Source organism: Marmota flaviventris, chromosome 5 (assembly GCF_047511675.1).
Source record: "Marmota flaviventris isolate mMarFla1 chromosome 5, mMarFla1.hap1, whole genome shotgun sequence".
NCBI lineage: Eukaryota > Metazoa > Chordata > Mammalia > Rodentia > Sciuridae > Marmota > Marmota flaviventris.
In genome coordinates, this window is record NC_092502.1 from 9,747,838 (window position 1) to 9,762,741 (window position 14,904).

The window sequence follows — 14,904 nt, forward strand, 5'->3', positions numbered from 1 at the left end:
TCAGGGAGTTCACATTCTGGGGAGGAGATGGACCTGCAAACAGGCTAGTCAACGTGGTGTGAAATTAGAGTGACCAATGGCATCTACTCTTGCCAGCTTCCAGCTGGGCTTTGAAGGAGGCTGAGGAATTAACCAGAATGGTAAGGAGAAGATAAATGTGGAGTTTCCAGTGCTTGCCAAGGAAAGCAACACACGTGTTGATTATAGTGTTCTACAACCCTGGCAGTGAGGAAACCATCTCCTGGAGACATTGAGCTTGATAAAGCTCACACACAGAAGCAAGGTGGAAAGCAGATCTATCAAATAGCCCATTGTGCTTCACTGTGGACCAGTTTGCCTGCAATAGCCACATTTCTTTGCCCACACATTACCATCTGCTTTCCTTCTGCATCATGTACAGGGAGTTCTTGAATTATATGGGAATTTGGACCAATAATCTTCAACATCTGCATCAACTTATCAAGCATGACTTTAAGCCTTTAACTGACCAGAAATGTAGGAAACTAATGAGTATTCTTTGTGCTCATATACTCCCAGAAAAACAGCCCAGAAGAAATTCTGTTGTCCTTAAGTTCCAGTCCAAGAACCACCTTTTCCAAGACTTATTTCCTCCTGTTAGCATATCTTTTTAAGTTTGTGTATGCATGTTATCCAACCCTCTCCTCCTTCAGAACAGACATTGTTAAACTGACCTTTGTTTCTGGGAGCACATAAGACATAGAAGGTGCTCAATACATGTCGTAACTTTCAGTAGCTATGTCAAAGTGCCTGAAAAAATGAACTTACAGAAGGAAAGGTTTATTGTGGCTCATGGTTTTAAAGTTTTCAGTCTGTGATTGGCTGGATCCATTTTTTTCTAAGTCTGTGGTGAGGCAGAACATCATGGCAGAAAGATGTGGTGGAGCAAAGCTACCCACCTCATATGTAGCAACTGGAAGTGCAGAGAGAGACAGAGATGTGGGCAACATAGTCCCTAAGAGCATACCCCCAAGGACCCACGCTATGTCCCACCTCCCACAGTTTTCACCACCTCCCATTAGCCCATTAAAATTCTGAATCTATCAAGTTAGAGTCCCTATGGTCCAATAATTTCCTAAAAGCTTATTTTTGGGGGACAAAGCTTTCAACATATGAGCCTCTGCTGAACATTCCAGATCCAAACCATAACAATAAACAATTGTGCAACTAAATTGAATAGGCAAGAAAAGGTGAGATCACTAGGTGTGGTGGCACACACCTGTAATCCCACCTACTTGGGAGACTGACAGGAGGATCAAAGTTCAAGGCCAACTTCAACATTTAGCAAAACCCTGTCTCAAAAAATACAAAGGGCTCTGGGCATGGTGGCAGACAGCTGTAATCCCAGCAACTCAGAAGGTTAAGGCTGGAGGATCACAAGTTCAAGGACAGCCTCAGCAATTTAGCAAGGCCCTAAGCAACTTAGCAAGACCCATCTCAAAATGAAAATGAAAAGCTAAAGCCAGGGTACAGTTCAGTGGGAGAACACCCCTGGGTTCAATTCACAGGCTTGCCAAAAAAAAGTGAGATCAGTCAGAACTGACTTAAAGAAAGAAGTCCACTCTAACTTTCTTTCACATTTCTTTCTCCTCCACACCACCCTGGATTTTGGTACCAGGGATTGAATCTCACACATGCTGGGCAAACTTCTTACCACTAAGCTATAGCCCTTTTTTATTTTTTTAACTTTGAGACAGGGTCTTGCTAAATTGCCCCCAGACTGGCCTTGCACTTGTTATCCTCCTGGGATGACTGCTTCGTGTATACTTAAATTCTATAAAATAAACATACTATAAAATTGACCATCTTAACCATTTTGAGCATTCAACTAATTATACTCACATTGTTGTGCAAGTGAACTCTAGAAATTTTTCATACCAATTAAATAATCCCCTTCCCTTTTCCCTCCCCATTTTACTTTCCTTCTCCGTAAGTTTGACTCCTCTAGGTACTGTCTGAGTGGACTCTCATGCCATCTGTCCTTTTGTGATTGACTATTTCACATAGCACGGTGTCTCCAAGACTCATCCATGTTGTGCAAAAAAATTTTTTTTGTGACTCCATCTCTGTAATGTCCTTTATTGAAGCTAAATAATATTCCACTGTATGCCTAGACCAAATTTTGCCTATTCCTTCATCTCTTGATGGACCTTTGGTTCACTTCTGAGATGGGTAGGCTGCTGAAGAGAGAGAATGAGCCCCTTACTAGCTGAAGAACAAGATCTCTGAGCATGATCAGCCATGTTTGTCTTTTTAGTTAGATGAACAAAACCTCCAGCGAATGCTTGTACCAGATCAACTAGAACTAAAACATAATTTAAATGTCAGCAGATTCAAAGATCTACACAATACACCCCAAAATGATTTATGGCTAGACTGCTTAACTAGGAGAGACATTCTGAACCTCAAATACCAAATGATTGACATGAGATTTGATTTTCACAAAAAATTTGCCTAGGAACCGGCAATTTTCTTCTTAGGAAAATCCTATATGCATTTAAAAAGATGAACCCTAGGATGAGTATCCCCATCTTCTCTGAGAGGTGGGGAGCATCTGCACCTAGCCTTGGGGTATGTATACCTTTGCTTTACTGTCCTTTAATAAATCTTTGCTTGTGCCTTGCTTTCAACATGTTCTGAAACTTGTTTCAATGGTGTAAGTCAAGAACCCCCTTGGGCCAACTTGAGATCCCACTGCCCCCTTGGAGGGACCTCGTTGGAGGTCTGGTGACACTTCCATTATGTGGCTATTGTGAATTCTTTCACACTTCTTAAATAAATGCCATTTTTTTTGCTTTAAAATATTTTATTGAAATTTTTTAAATAAAATCATGTGCTTGTATAAGACAAAACATAAGCAAATACTCTCTACTTAATGTTAGGGTCCCAAAAATTCTAGCCAGTTTTTTGTGCTTCGTAGCTGCTCAGTTTAATACAGGCAAGATGTTATGTTCATAGGAACCGTCCAACATCAGAGCATCCTTTGTGTCAGCAAAATCCATAGCAACCAGGGAGAACGGATTGCTCTCCACTTGTCATGACAGCCTGAGGATGCAACAGCAGGAATCTAAGCATCCCAACAGTGTCCAATGGGGTAGATCCCAAAACCTTAAGTTTTCAGTCTTCAGGTTAGCACAGAACTTCTGTGTAGGGTCACTGCCCCTAGCTGGGCTTGCAGAACTCTCATGCTTTATTTAAGGATTACACACCAATGGACGTCTTAAAATCCCATCGCTGTGTGTGCTGAGGACCCGCCAGCGAGGATCAGGGGCCTGCAGGCGGGTTGCTACACCAAAGGTGTGCCCGGCGCCTTCCCGACACTGAAGGGCAGGTTTTGGGGAATACCTAAATGCCATTTTTTTTCATGACTCCGTCTCTGTAAGAAGAGTGTCTAACCTTAGCCTTGCTATCTAGGCAGTATGTTTAAGAAGCAGGAGCCAGCTGGGTGGAGTGTTGCACGCCCATAATCCCAGCAATTCAGGAGGCTGAGGCAGAAAGATAACAAATTCTAGACCAGCCTCAGCAATTTAATGAGACCCTTGCAATTTAGCAAGATCCTATCTCAAAATTAAAAAAAATGTGGGGGGAGCTGGAGATGTATCTCAGTTCAACTCTCAGCACTGGAAAAAAAAAAAAAAAGGAGATGTTAGTGAGCTAAGGGACACATATCTGTAGATACCAGTTTTGCCTAAATCTATTCCTTTTATCCTCTGTGAAATGAGAAGTCCTTAATCTCAGCATTATATTTGTGGGCTAGCATTGGCCAAGAGCTCCCTCTATCAGTCAATCTACCAAAAATATTTGATCACATTCTCCAGATGAATATTAGGTAATGGCAGGAACTGCGATTCAGTGACCTACAGAATGGACCAATACCTTCTGTCTTCCAGAGGCATGAAGTCTTCAGGGAATAAATCCAACTCGGAGCAGTGTGATCCTAGGACCCTGGGGACCCAAGGACCTCTCCTTTCCAACAGTGAATCTGTGTGATACTTCATCCAAAACAAAATTTTGCAACAGATTGCATGCAGAAGCTTTCTGAGAATATATTATCTTCTATTAAGCTAGACATTGGGGAATTTTGCAAAACTAGCATTATGTCACTCTTTGCATGGCTTTTTTTTTTTTTTTTTTTAATACCAGGGATTGAACTCAGGGGCACTCGACCACTGAGCCACATTCCCAGCCCTATTTAGTATTTTATTTGGAGAGAGGGTCTCACTGAGTTGCTTAGCACCTCGCTTTTGCTGAGGCTGGCTTTGAACTCATGATCCTCCTGCCTCAGCCTCCAGAGTTGTTGGGATTACAAGCCTGTGCCACCATGCTCGGCTTTTTTGCATGGCATTTTTTTTTTTATTATTTTGGGAAAGATTACTTTCCATAAAAAATGTTGTTTATGTTAACATGTTCAAAGTTCATTATTATTGTTATTATTTTTGTAGTACTGGGGATTGAACCCAGGTTCTTGTATATGCTAGGCAAGTGCTTTACTACTGAGCAAGACCCCCAGCTCTGATTTTATATTGCTATTTTAAATTAATTATTTGTTTTGTTTTTGAGCTGGGGAATAGAACCTTAATTAAATTTTGTAATTTAAATATTGCACATCCTCAATACACGCTCTACCACTGATCTATGCTCCTGCCCTAATGCTATTTTCTTTTTCTTTCTTTCTTTTTTTTTTTTTTTTAACTCACAATTCTCCTGTCTCAGCCTCCCAAGCAGCTGGGATTACAGGCGTGTACCACTATACCCGGCTTTTTTTTTTTAACACTTTTTTTAGATGTTGATGGACCTTTCATTTTATTCATTTCTTTATATGTGGTGCTGTGGATGGAACCCAGTGCCTCACACATGCTAGACAAGTGCTCTACCACTGAGACACAGTGATAGACCCAACCTGATCTTTTCTTAAAATTGGGCATCTTGCCACAAAACCATGAAAAGATAATTTCGGCTTTACTATAAATTACTGCAAATTCTGAACCTGCTTGGAATGTCTGCCCATGCCCTGAACTCACCCATGTCCGGTTTTCCCTGACCAGATAACAACTCTTTCCTAAACCTTAGTGACGCCTCATAAATTCTGGCCTTCCCTGCCCGGATAATGACCCTCTCTGAGTCTCTAAGATCCCCATAAATTCTGATGCTGGGGCCAGCAAAAATGTAAACTTGTGTTATGCTCCTCAGAGTGTTGTTATCTGTAACCCCCCTTTGTGTAACTTTTTGGGCTATAAAACTGGGCCGCAAAGAAGCCTCGCTGCTGTCCTTGGCTCCCACGATTTTGATGGGCAAGGCAGCCCGGCCGGTCGAAATAATAAGCTTGCTTTAATTTGATTTTAATTGGAGTCAGTGGTCTTTTCTTTCGTCCTGGTCTAACAGCAGCCCTAGCCCCCCTAATGCTATTTTCTGTGTGTGTGTGTGTGTGTGTGTGTGTGTGTGAGCCAGGGATTGAACCCAGGGATGCTTATATCCCCAGCCCTTTTTATTTTTTATTTTGAGATGAAGTCTTGTTAAGTTGCTTAGGGCCTAAATAGCTGGCTGAGGCTAGCCTTGAACTTGTGATCCTCCTTCATCAATCTCCTGAGCTGCTGGAGTTACAGATGGCTGTAGTGTTATTTTTAAATGAATTTAAAGCCAGGCATGGTGGCACTCACCTGTAATCTCAGTTCACTAGGGAGTTGAGGCAGGAGGATCACGAATTCGAGCCCAGCCTTGGCGACTTAGTGAGATCCTGTTTCCAAATAAAAAATAAAAAAGGGCCAGAGGGGATACAGCTATGGAGTAAAATGCCCTTGAGTTCAATCCCCAGTACAATAAATAAGTAAATAATCCAAAAATTAAATTTTTGAAATTTAATCTTGCAAAGTCAATCTTGGTAAATACAACCCACATAAACGTAAGCTCGTCGGTCCCCAGTAATTTTAAATGTGCAAGCAGGTCTTGGAACCAAAAACTTTGAGAAGCGCTACAACAGGAAAAGCCTCAGAAGCAATCCCAGCAGCGTGGGTGCAGGAGGGCTGACCGCTCCCTGCGACCGGCTGAGAAGCCCCCTCTTTCCTGCCCCCGAGTCCTGCAAGTAAAAACAGGCATGGGTCAGTCAGTCCATGTTGAAAACCAAGCAGGCCCGCACTCGCCCAGTGATGGACTAGAGAAGCTCCTTTCCAAGCTAAATCTGGAAGCTGGGCCGTCTGCAGAAGCTGAAGGCCGCGGAAAGACTCGGTACACAAGCGTCCCCTCCCTGTGCAGGACACGCCCTGCGGACGGCGCCATGGAGAGAGCAGTTACCCTCTGCGGAGTGACTGCCCAGTGCCAGGGGGTGCGGGTACCCGCGGGGGTGGGGAAGAGGCCAGGCCACCATGCGCGGCCGCTCCAGAAATATTCAGCCAAATTAGTAGAATAATAGATTTTATCCAAACCAGCTTTGAAGGAAAACAAAAGAAACTTATTAAAGGAGGGAGAGGGAATCACAAACTGATCGATTTCCATGCTGGTGGGAGTTTGCCGCAATGAACCCAACTACTATGTAGAGCCATGCATCCCTGATAGTGATAAATAAAATACATGAATGTGATCATGCTTCAATAAAACTATATTTATGGACACCTTAAAAAAATGTATTGTCGGGGCTGGGGATATAGTTCAGTTGGTGGAGTGCTCCCCTTGCAGCACAAGGCTATGGGTTCAATCTCCAGCACCAAAGGGGGAAAAAAAAAAATGTATGTCACCTGTGCGGCTGAGAGGGTAGCTCTGCAGCAGGGTGCTCGCCCTGCACGCCTAGTCCTGGTTCAATCCCCAGGACTGCAACAACAAGGAGCTGCTTCTGTTACCAGAATCACAGGTTCTTCCAGAAAACAGGTTTGTTCAACCCCGGCCCCAGCCATAGCCCCAGTGGCTGTTGAGACTCAGCAAATTCGGGAGCCCCTGTCTCTAAATCAAAAAAAAAAAAAAAAAAAAAGTAAGAAAAATGGTCTGAGATGTAGCTCTGTGGCAAAGCGTTGGCCTTGCATTTGCAAAACCCTGTGTTTGTTCCCCAGATCCAAAAAAATTAAAAGTAAAAAAATAAAGTCTGCCCCGAGGAAGATAGAGGGAATCTTTTCTGTCTCAAATCTCCATCCCACAGGTGGCTCAGGGGCACAAACAGCTTCTATAAGAAGAACGGGGGAGTGGGGCATGGTGGCACATGCCTATAATACCAGTGGCCCGGGAAACTGAGACAGGAGGATGGAAAGTTCAAAGCCAGCCTCAGAAATGGTGAGGTGCTAAGCAACTCAGTGAGTCCCTGTCTCAAATTAAAATATAAAATAGGGCTGGGATGTGGCTCAGTGGTCCAGTGCCCCTGAATTCAATCCCCAGTAACTCCCCCCCCACAAAAAAAAAAGGAAAAAAGAGGGGACAGTGGGACAAAAGGCAGGAAACACACACAGGCCAACTTAGCTAGGCAGGTCAAGCCAGAGAACACGTGACACTTCTGGGTCTCCCCCATTGGCTGGCACCTGCCCATCCTTAGCAGGAGGAAGCTCAGTTGCAGAAAAACTTTATCAGGAAATTGGGTAGGTTGAGGCTTTCAAATTTTTTACTTTTTTTGTACCAGGGATTGAATCCAGGGGGACTTAACCACTGACACACACACCCATCCCTTTTTGTTTTGAGACAGGGCCTCCCTAAGCTGCTTAGGGCCTTATTAAGTTACTGAGGCTGACTTTGAACTTGTGGTCCTCCTGCCTCAGTCTCTGGAGTCGCTGGGATGACAGGTGCACACAACCATGCCAGCTGGGGCTTTCAATTTTACAGGGGCTCTGTTACACCTCTGCTGGGAATAAGCTGGGAAGTGGCTCATTTAGCTGTTTCTGATGGACAAAGAATATTTCATTTCTGACCCGTGCAGGTTTATATTGTAATATGGTGTTCAGGCAATAGATCAACCTTATATAGCCTTTTAGTTTAATTAGATTGGATGAGCAGCTTTTCTCATGGAGATTTCAATAAACATCCAATTGTATAGGCATAGAACATCTCTGAAGGAATATTAAAGAAACGGGTTAGTGATTTCTTTTCTTCTTCTTTCTTTTTTTTTTTTTTTTTGTAGTTGGACACAATACCTTTATTTTATTTATGTATGTATGTATGTATGTATTTATTTATATGGTACTGAGGGATCAAACCCAGCGCCTTGCACACACTGGGCTCTACCACTGAACCACAACCCCCCCCCCGCCCCCTTTAGGGATTTCAACTGAAGGGAATGCAGTGATTGAGGGTCAAGGTGAGAAGGACACTTACTTTTGCTGTCTACCTTTGATACCTTTTTATTTTCTACTACCTCTAAGTATTACTTATTTTATTTATTTATTTTACAGTGCTGGGATTTAACCCAGGGTCCCACACATACCAGACAAGTACTCTACTATCACTGGACAGAAGTCCTATGAGGTCCCTCTAAAGAGGAGAATGAGACTTCAACTTAACCAGGGCAAATTCTTGACTTTCACCACTGAAAAGAATTCCAGGGCTTGGTGGGGGGGGCGGGGATGCTGGGGTTGTGGCTCAGTGGTAGAGCATTCGCTTAGCATGTGTGAGGCATTAGGTTCAATTCTCAGCACCACATAAAAATAAATACATAAAATAAATTGTGTCTATAGTGGCATCCCCTCTCTCCACAGAAAAGTCTTAACTGGGCTTCTTCAGAAATCTTCATCATGGCTGATTTTAGGACTGTCAGCAAAAGAGTCTCTAGAAAAGAGTTCAGTGTAGATAAATTTTCCATTTTCATGTGCTCTGTTTTACCTGGTCACTGGCCGGGATGATACCAGCACTCCAGGTGCTGAACACCCCCTTACTAGTTTTTCACAAACGTATCCAGTATAGTAGTTTGTAGAAATGTGTAAACAAGGCTCTGGCCTTGAGCTGGGCTTCACAGAGATGTCTATATTTCTAAGATAAGTTACCAATTGGGCTCCATGGTAACAGCTGGCAGGGGGAGGAAAGAAAGGGGAAAAGAAGCTCTCCCCCTCTCAGGTGTTGTCCTTGTGAGAAACTAATGTGACTCCATTTTAAAAAATAAAATAAATAACAGCAGCTTCTACCTCAAGGCCTGTCCTAAGGAAGGGGGCGTAACCCTTGTCCTTGGAAAAACCCTAAGCACATACCCACCCTGCTGAGTTGTTTGTAAATAACAGGAGAGGTCTGAGGCACTAGGTGTCCCTGACTCAGTTAGACTAGGTGAGGACCCATAGCAACCCCCTAGCAACCACCAATCAGCATGAGACAGGGAAAGTACCTGGAATGCCAGATGATCCCCCAGTAGTTTATGGTGGTTGATAACATGTTGGGAAACCATGTAGTTTAGCACGTACACCCCTCATGGCCTAAACAAATCAGTTCAAAGGAATCTCCCTCTTGTATTAACCAATCACCCCTACCCAAATTGTTCCCGCCATTGAATGTGCTAATCAATGTTAAGAGTTGTTGTGATGCATAGAGTATCCCAAAAAAACCTATAAAATCTCACTGAACAAAGGACCAGGACTCACTCCCTGGGACCGCTGCATCAAGAAAGGATCGGTTGTGAGTCCAGGCTCGAACTTGCAATAAAGACTCTTGTGTGTTTGCACCAGATTAGGCTCCTGGAGGTCTATTGGGGTCCCATGAATCTGGCATAACACTTGAAGGGTTAACTTGCCCAGAACAGTGAAAGAAAAAAACTGCTTTTATGTGAACTTCTACAGACTGTGAACTTCTGAGCCCCTCCCCTTACATGCTGGGTATAAAATTCTGAAACTACCTGAATTCAGGGTTCAGGGGATTGATTGATTACAGCAAAAGCTGTGCCCTCTGAACCTGGCTGCAGCCAAATAAAACTGTAGCCTGCTATCTTTGGTACCTTGCCTCATCTGTCCCTAGAACAGTGTCGATTCATAAGTAAAAAAAAAATAAAATAAAATAAAAAAAGAAGAACTCTAGGACTCATCAGAAGTAAGGCACAAGCAAAGATGTATTTCAGAACAGCAAGGGTGTACAGACCTCAAAGGCAGAGGGTAGGCTACCCTTGCCTCTCAGAGAAGATAAGCAATGCGCTCAACATTGAGCCCTTGGGCTGAATATTTCTGATCACATATATGATTTTCATGGAAAGAAATGTACAAGTTTTTAGGCAAACTCTTTAAAAGTCAGGTGACAGGACAATCATATGATTACTGAGGTTTAGAATGTCTTTCTTTGGTTACAGTCTAATCATAAGTCATTTGTGGGCACATTGTGTAAGTCTTTGGTGATGTTTAAATTCATTATGTTTCGGTACGCTCATGTGATCTTGGTGACTTGGGAGGCTGAGGCAGGAGGATTGTAAGTTCAGTGAGCCTGGGAAACTTAGCAAAACCCTGTCTCAAAATAGAAAAGGGGCTGGGGATGTAGCTCAGAATTAGAGTGCCCCTGGGTTCAATTCCCAGGACCACTAAATTAACTAATTGTGGTCTTTGTTCTAGTTGATCTGTGGAAGCCCATGGTGGAGGATTTGATCATCTAACTATGTGGACAAACAGGGTTGGTTCTGCTCATAGATCTGGGTCCATCCACTGATGGCTCTTTTTGTCTCTCCTGGAGAGCCCAAGCATCACGCTGCAACTGGGCTATGCTCCCAGTCCTTGAACTGTTTTAAAAACTCTTATAAATAATAATAATGACGGGCTGGGGATATAGCTCAGTATATATGGTAGAGTGCTTGCCTTGGGGTTCAATCCTCAGCACCACAAAATAATAATATAATAATAATAATAATGAACGAGCTGGGTGTGGTGGCACCTGTTCAGGTATGCCGTGGAGACGGGCTGTGCCCTGCAGGGCTACTCTGTGATGTGGGGAGCAGCAGCGTCAGGCTGTGCCGAGTCACTCCATTGGGGAAAGCAGTAATGCCATCTGCTATGACATTTCCAGCACAGGCACCAAGGTAGAATTGGAAGAAACAAGCTCACTATCCAAACCAGGAATAGACTGAGAGCCAAAAGTTACAGAGAAGCAAGGCTTTAACTGACCGTCTTGCAAGATCTGGCGTCTGGGTGAGCAGGCACCCCAGAGCAGCTCCGATCAGCGTTCTGCCTCTCCCCAGTTCCTTGCTGGCTGAGTGCTGGGGGGGTTCCCAGACGTCTAGAATGTCACCTAGGTTTTACTGACTCCTATTGGGTTATTTAAAGACATGTACCTTTAGTTGTCCCACCTCCTGTGTTCTCTGGTGACTTCTGGGACTGAACTGGTAGCAGGCAGTGGGTCTCCTTTGGTCAGGCTGGCCCCTTCCTGTCTGCCAAGGAGCTGTGACTCTGTCACACTCCAGTGTGACTTTCCATTCTGTTTTCCCTTCTTGCTGCCCTTCTTACATCCAAGTTTACATTTAAGGATCAATACTGTGCTCTGCACATGCACCACCAGACTCTACTTCTCACAGAAGGACTCCACTCCTTGTGAGTAGAGTGCACAATCGCCATCCACCCAGCAGGACCGGGAAGCATGAACTGATAAATAACTTCCCTGTGTCAACTTGCCAATCTAAATCTAGGAGTGCACGGACATCCCATGTCTGGAACACCAGACATGGGAGCTTATCAACCGCCCCAGATGCAGCCCCCTCATCTAACCCCCTGCTCTTCCGTGTTAGAGGGGAGCTTGGGGACACCATGATGGCAGAGGCAGGGTCTTAGAAAGAAACTGCAGGAGGACAAGACAAGGAGACAAGTCCTGTCTATTTTCAGTGGTCCCGTTGCCATGACAACTCCCACCAGGTTCAAATTTTAAAATGACTCATGGGGGTCAAGTGGGCAGAATTCTAATTAGGTTTTCTGAAGTAATCCATGGGGATGGAGATTGGAAGCATTCTTATCAGGTACCATAGGGTAACCAGGGGGGATAATGGGGTAAGGTCTTCAAACAGGTCCCGATAGATAAGAGAACGCACCATAGCTCAGGACATAAGACCCTAATTTCAAGTCCTTGGGACCTTGAGCCGCCCTCACGCTCTGCCCACGTGGTTCTACCTGATGGGTGCCATCTTCACCTGCGATATATCTGAACTCTGTTACTTCTGTGTGTCTTGCTTAGTTCTTTGTTCGGGATGCCAAGGACCTGGACTTCAGAAGATTCTGTAGAACTGGTTCATTAAAGTCCTTGTCTGACCTCCTGCCAAGGCTCGGACTCTGCATTCCTCCCTCTGCCTGTGCTCTAGGCTCAGCACCCTGTCACCCTGTGGTTGTCTCACCCTCTTAGTTTCTTTCTTTTTTAAAAAAAAATATTTATATGTTCTAATTTGTTACATATGACAGCAGAATGCATTTCAATTCATAGTACACATATGGAGCACAATTTTTTAAGTCACTGGTTGTACACAAAGTAGAGTCATACCACTCGTGTCTTCATCCATGTACTTAGGACAATGACGTCCATCTCATTGCACCATCTTTCCTACCCCCTGCCCCCTCCCTTCCCCTTCCTCCCCTTTGCCCTACCCAAAGTTCCTCCATTCTTCCCATGTCCCCCCTCTTCGTTATGGATCAGCATCCTCATATCAGAGAAAACAGTTGGACTTTGGTTTTTTGGGATTGGCTAACTTCACTTAGCATTGTATTATCCAATTCCAACCATTTACCTGCAAATGCCACGATTTTATTCTCTGTTTTGCTGAGTAATAATCCATTGTGTACCACAGATTCTTTATCCATTCATCTATTGAAGGGCCTCTAGGTTGGTTCCACAATTGAGTTATTGTGAATTATTCTGCTATAAACTTTGATGTGGCTGTGTCCCTGTAGTATGTTGTTTTTAAGACCTTTGGTGCAGGGTTTCTGTTCTCGCGACTAAAAGGCTCAGGGGTCACTCCAGGGAAACTGGGCTGACTGGGCTGCATGAAATAATCACACAAGAGACACAATACCTTTTTCTTTGGGGTCGCTGTGATGGCTCCTCTGACCTTAAGGGTCCGAAGAAAGAAAGAGAGAGCGAGAGCACGCGCTGACCCCTTTTATTGAGGAGAAGTTATTTAAATGAGGCAAGGGGTCAGGTTTCAGGGGGCTGAGTCTATCTTCATGATGTCCACTGTCAGCAGGTTGACTGACACCTGGGTAGGCCACACCCAAGGGCATAGTAAGAGAAGGGGACACACACAAGGCACTTCCATGGAAGATTCTATCCTAAACAGGGCAAGGGGTTATATTACAAAGGAACAGGTGAGCATAGCTTCACCCATGGGGCTGTAGCAAGACATACCCATGCATGAGACACCGACCCTCAGACCCAAGAAGGGTGGGGAAAACTCTGCCACATTTCTGCAACTGAGCGCCTCAGCACCCAACCGGGGAGTGTAACCCAGTCATGTGTAAGGTTGGTCTCCCACACTTTGGGTATAGACTGAGGAATGGGATAGCTGGGTCAAATGGTGGTTCCATTCCAAGTTTTACAAGGAATCTCCATACTGCTTTCCAGATTGGTTGTACCAATTTGCAATCCTACCAGTAATGTATGAGTGTGCCTTTTTCCGCGTATCCTTGCCAACACTTATTGTTGTTTGTGTTCTTAATAGCTGCCATCTGACTGGTGTGAGATGAAATCTTAGAGTAGTTTTGATTTACATTTCTCTAATTACTAAAAGATGTTGAACATTTTTTTCATGTATTTATTGATCAATTGTTTTTTTTTAATTTAATTTTATTTTTTATTATTATTAGTTGTTCAAAACATTACAAAGCTCTTGACATATTTATTGATCAATTGTATATCATCTTCTGAGAAGTGTCTATTCAGTTCCTTGTCCCATTTCTTGACTGAGGTTTTTTTTTTTGGTGTTTAGTTTTTCGTATTCTTTATATACCCTAGAGATTAGCACTCTTGATGTGTGATGGGTAAAGATTTATTCCCAACACATAGGCTCTCTATTCACCTCACTGATTGTTTCTTTTTCTGAGAAAAAGATTTTCAGTTTGAATCCATCCCATTAATTGATTCTTGACTTTATTTCTTTATTTCTTGCACTATAGGGGTCTTGTTAAGGACCTACTTTCTCATATCTTTAATACAGGGTCTCTGTCTAATTCCTAGGTCCTTGATCTACTTCGAGTTGAGTTTTGTGCATGGTGAAGATAGGGGCTTAATTTCATTTTGCTGCATATGGATTTCCAGTTTTTCCAGCACCATTTGTTGAAGAGGCTATCTTTTCTCCAATATATGTTTTTAGCACCTTTGTCTAGTATGAGATAACTGTAGTTATGTGGGTTAGTCTCTGTGTCCTCTATTCTGTATCATTGGTCTATTTTGGTGCCAATACCATGCTCTTTTTTTTTTTTTTTTTTGCTATTGCTCTGTAGTATAGTTGAAGGTCTGGTGTAGTGATGCCTCCTGCTTCACTCTTCTTGCTAAGGATTACTTTGCCTATTCTGGGTCTCTTATTTTTCCAGATGAATTTCATGACTGCTTTTTCTATTTCTATGAGGAATGTCATTGGGATTTTTATTGGAACTGCATTAAATCTGTATACTACTTTGGTAGTATTGTCCTTTTGACAATATAAATTCTGTCTATCCAAGAACAAGGTAGATCTTTTCATCTTCTAAGGTCTTCTTTAATTTATTCCTTTAGCGATCTGAAGTTTTTAAGAAATATTTTTAGATGTATGGACCTTTTATTTTATTCATTTATTTCTATGGGTGCTGAGAATCAAACCTAGTGCCTCACACATGCTAGGTGAGCAACTCTACCACTGAGCCACAGCCTCAGCCAGTGTTCTGTAGTTTTCATTGTAGAGATCTTTCACCTCTTTTGTTGATTCCCAAGTATTTTTTTTTTGAGGCTATTGTAAATGGGGTGGTTTTCCTAGTTTCTCTGATGATTTGTCACTGGTGTACAGAAATG